The sequence below is a fragment of the Tamandua tetradactyla genome, chromosome 8 (genome assembly GCF_023851605.1).
Source record: "Tamandua tetradactyla isolate mTamTet1 chromosome 8, mTamTet1.pri, whole genome shotgun sequence".
Classification (NCBI taxonomy): Eukaryota; Metazoa; Chordata; class Mammalia; order Pilosa; family Myrmecophagidae; genus Tamandua; species Tamandua tetradactyla.
This window is the reverse complement of record NC_135334.1, coordinates 22542534-22547091: the sequence shown is the minus strand read 5'-3', so window position 1 is coordinate 22547091 and position 4558 is coordinate 22542534. Positions and strand designations below refer to the sequence as shown.

Sequence of the window (4558 nt, the reverse complement as noted above, 5' to 3'; positions counted from 1 at the left end):
TTTCTGTTTTCTGCCAGGTTCTGTCCAAACATCCTTTCAGACAAAGGGGGGATGGGGAGCCCCAGACAGATGAGCTCATTGGGAGGAGAAAGGGGGAAGGAGCTGAAATATCCGGATGAGAGAGCTGCTCCCTGGACAGTCCCAAGCTGGAGAGGGGTGTGTGCACCCAGGAGCAGGCGTCCGCTGCCCTCACTGCAGCTCAGAGATGGGGTGAGTCCTGGGCCTCTCTTCACTAAGGGACTGCGTTGGGGTGGGGTGCGAAGTCCTAGGGCAGGGTCTCAGCACTGCCACCACCACCCAGCACCCCAGACTTATCTTTTACCTCTCTGTCTTCTTCCTGGGTCTTCAGGTCCGTCCCTTCTCTTCCTCCTGTCATTGGAGGGTGGAGGACAGAGGCTTAGGAGGCTCGGGGCCTGCAGGCATTGGGAAGGTTTGTCATTCACTGCAGCCTGGCTGCTCATGGGACTGCCTTGTCAGCCGAATGGCCAAATGTCCTTCCAGAGCCCCAGACCTGTTCCTGCCCCTGAACTGGGCACTGGAAACAGGTTGGGCTAAACCAGAAACAAAAAATGGCCTGGAGGGCCAGGCAGGACCCCCTAAGTGTTCTGGTCCCATCCTCTATGGACATTTTAGTGCAAGGGCAGTGAGTCTTGCCAAGAGAGATTATAGTGAGGGAAGAGAGAAGGTGTCGAATTGGAAATAAGATATTACAGGGGAAGAAAGTAGTGAATGGTGGGAGAGAGATGGAGAGGCCAAAAGAAAGGGAGGGAAGCCTGGGAGCAGAGGAGAGTCTTCCCAGAGTGGAGGTAACTTCAGGAAGTTGGAGTGAGGAGGAGTCGTGGGGTCAGAGAGGCCACAAGCCAGCAGGTGAAGAAGAGGATTTTCAGACTTTTGGTATGAAGGGAGAGGAGCTGGAGTCTGAGAGGGGAGAAGGTGGCCAGCAGATGCTGGAACTGGTTGGACAGAGCTGTGGAGTCAAGGGCTGAGCCCTCTAGAGGATGGGGACGTTAGAGACCCACTGGGAAGGCTTTGCCTCTGCTTCCGAATGTCTTTACCTTTACATGGTCTGTGATCATTTTGAGATTGGCTCCAAGTCACCCTCCCACCATCCACCCTAAACTTCAGACTGGGCTGCAGGCTGCAAGGCGCCAGTCCACTGTCCCTTCTAGCAGTGTGGGGTGATGGCTTTGGCATCAAACAGCCCTGATTCTGAATTCCAGCTCTGCTGCTTTCTAGCCGTTGTCGCCTTGTTCGTACACATACTTAGTGTAACAGAGCCTAGGTTTCCTTGTCTGGAAAGAAAGGAGAAAATAGTGCATATTTTGTGAGGATGTCATGAGAATTGAGTAAGCTGAGATACATAGAATACCTAGTTCAGTGTCAGGCACATAGTAAGTGCTCAGTAAATAAGTGCTCTTCGTATTGATCTAGCCAACTCTTACTCACCACCACCACCAGCTCCCAAGCCCTCTAAGCCCTTGCAGCTTGGAGGTGAAATCCATCCATTGCAAGAGCATGTTATGAGGCACGGATGGGAAATAGTGAGTAAATTTTGCAAAGGAGGGAGGGCTAAGCAAGGGGGAGGCAGAAAGGACTTTGGCTCTTTTATCTACAGACCCATCTGGAAGTACAGGGTATCTTTGGCCCTAGCTGGTAGGCCAAGTTAGATTTGGCCTGATCTTTGGAAAGAAGCTCCCTAAGCCTTTCTCACTGTGCATAGTGACTCACCATCTACCCCCGCTCATACCCCCACTGGAAAATCAGGTAAAGAAGAATCAGGTAAAAGTATACAAAGGTGCATGGAAGGCTTAGCGAACAGTGTGGCTGAGTGGGAAGACAATGGAACTGGAATTTGCACATGCACAAGCCATATTTATCTTCAATCAAGAATTAATCCTATTCTATCGTTTGAATCCTAAAATGAGGGTTGCAGAGGATCATTGTCAGTAAACTTAAAGGGTATCTAAAAGTGTACCCAATATATGAATTTTCCTAACAGCACCCCCAAGATATGTTTGAATGCCTTCCAGAATGGGGATCTCATTACCTAAGCGAAACTCAACTCTTTGCCCAGCTCTGAGTTACATTGGATCAATATCTGTCTCCTAACGCTTTGCCTTGGGGCAAAGTAGAACAAGTCTAACCCCTCGCCCTTGACCACAGTCCAGGCCACTGTGTCTGCCAACAGCTGTGATGCACACTTCCCTCCTGGTTGAACAAACCCACCTCTGCCTGTTTGCCCATAGGAGGTATTCTCAATCTGCCAAGGCAAACAGTTCCTAGTTGAGAAGCAGAGGCAGCTATGGTTGGGATAAAGGGGACTTTGCTGCCACGGAAAGCTCCTCCCGTGAAATCCCAAGTAGCCGAGCTCAGCGTCCAGCATCACTTGCCCACCTGCCCCACTCCCTTCACCCAGGACCCCCGGACTCTCAAGGTCATTATTGCCAGAGGAGAGGAAAAGCTGCCTTGTCAGCCTTCCTGCCACCCCACCCCCACCTCATGTACCCCCAGCACCTCCATCCCCCCAACCTTTCTCCCTTTTCTAGGCAGAGGGCTCAGCTCCTCTTAGATGGCTGTCTGCCAAGCCTGCTTCCCCTAGGCCCTTTGGAGCCCCCCCGGAATCAGTCTGGTAGCAGGCAGCCTGGAATGACTGGACCAAGCTGGGGTTCAAGGCAAAAGGCCTGTGGGAAGGGGGCATAATGCCAGTGGGCCCATCTAAGAGGAGCGCCTGTGGAGCCCTTCCAGCATGGACCTTCTGAGCACCCAGAGTGCCAAGAGAAGGGGTCTGAGACCTAGTGGGGGGCTGTCCTCCTGTCATGTATCCAGCTGCCCAGTGCATCCCACCAGGCACTGCACTGGACTCCTCTCACCTGAGGTTTTCCTAGGTAAATGACCCTTCTCCTCAAAGAGTGTCATACCTAAGGTGAAAAGGAGACAAGTGGCCTAACAGGTTCCCATTTACAAACCACATGAGGCAGGTCATGCTGTTGGGGCACAGAAATGGGATGCTGGGTTTGGAGCTAAAGGGCATGAGTCTTCTTACCTATGGACATCAGGTCAGCCTGGGGCAGGCCTTTACCTGGGAAAGAGAGATGGCTTCTACTCCAGGCTCTGTCCTTGGCCAGCTGTGTGACTTTGGGCAAATCATTCACCCTCTCTGAACCTCATCTTTAAAAACTGAGCCCTAACAGGGAGTGTGTGTGCCTCTTCTAGAACCACTTGGGTCCAGTGGAGGTGGAGCAGGTCAGGAACAGGGGCTTCTGGGAGCTTCTGTGCTGAGCCCTGAGCCCAGACTGGGGCGAGGGCTGCAGGAAGACCATGGGGCCTGATGGGTGATCCCCTTTTCTCATGAACTCAGCAAGTGACTTTCCTGTCCCGTACTTGGTTTCCCTGTCAGGACAGTGAAGAAGCTTGGCCAAGTGTTCCCTGGGGTTCCTCCCACCTCTGATTGTTTAAAGTTCTATTGCCCCACTTCTTTTGACCTTCAAGACCAGCCCTAGACCCAAAAGCCTCTGCCCACACACCTATTCAATGGAAGCAGGCAGTGGGCAGGCAGAGAGCTATGCCAGGCAGAAGTGAAGGAGGAGTGAAGATGGGGGGCAGGGAGCAGCTCTTGTAGAGGTACCTCCACCTCAGCTGAGGGGCGCAGGAAGCCAGCAATCGATTCTGAGCACCAGGGTGGAAGCTAGCCCTTCCGCCACAAGGCAGCTCACTCCACAGTTGAAACTACCCGACCCGGCCCAAGCACATCCATTTAGGGGAGATGCCCAAGCCAAGTTCTGCCTCATGGAAGCCAGGTCCAACTTGTGTCCTCCAAAGTGTTCTGGGAGAAAAACCCTAGAATGAGGAAGATGCTGCTGGCCTAGGTGAGTATCTTGTATCCTGTCTCTACACCGTAGAGACCAACTGGGATTTCCCAAGCCTCTACAGCTCAGTCCACATCCTCCACCTCGGTTTCCCTGTCTGTTAAGTAGAGAAGCACCCTCCCTGACGTTCCGTGCTGGGAAGGCTTCAGGGGTTCCAGGGACTGACATCCTCTGAAGCCAAGGTAGCTTTGGTTTGGTTAAATACCAGTCGCCTTTGTTTAATGCTGCCAATTTAATGCTGGCTTCTGTCTCAGCTAGCAACTGTAACCTCTGCAGGCATTAGGACTGCCAATGTCAGGATCTTCCTGGAAAGTTCCAAACTGTGTCAGGCTACTGACCACTGGCAAGCATCTCTGGGTCACCAGAGACCAGATGGACATGAAAGAGAAACCAAGAGAAAAGTAGGAACCAGCCACTTAGGCATTTACTTGCCGTAGGGAAAGTTGAGGTTTTTCTTATCTGGCAAGTCTCCTAGGCAGGGGTATATATGCATGTATGTAGGAGAGAGAGAGATGCAAAGGGAGGCATAAAAACAGGAAGCAAGAGAGAAACAGACCAGGGTGAGTCTGAAAGAGTACAGCCCTTAGGCCAGGGGGCTAGATTTTGTCCTAAAGTTCTTAGGGCTGATTCAGCACGATATAGATGTGAGTGAGTATCCTGGCTCTTGCCACCAGCCACCTTCCTCCGTGATT

At 52.1% G+C, this 4558-nt stretch overlaps 1 long non-coding RNA gene across 1 annotated transcript in view; it reads left to right on the top strand.

Moving 5' to 3' along the window:
• The first annotated feature begins 99 nt into the window (after positions 1–99).
• LOC143644167 (uncharacterized) overlaps positions 100–4558 on the top strand; it is a 117514-nt gene continuing 113055 nt past the window's right edge. Inside the window, exon 1 of the long non-coding RNA XR_013156538.1 lies at positions 100–210. This is a non-coding gene — a long non-coding RNA (uncharacterized LOC143644167). The remainder of the gene's footprint in view (positions 211–4558) is intronic.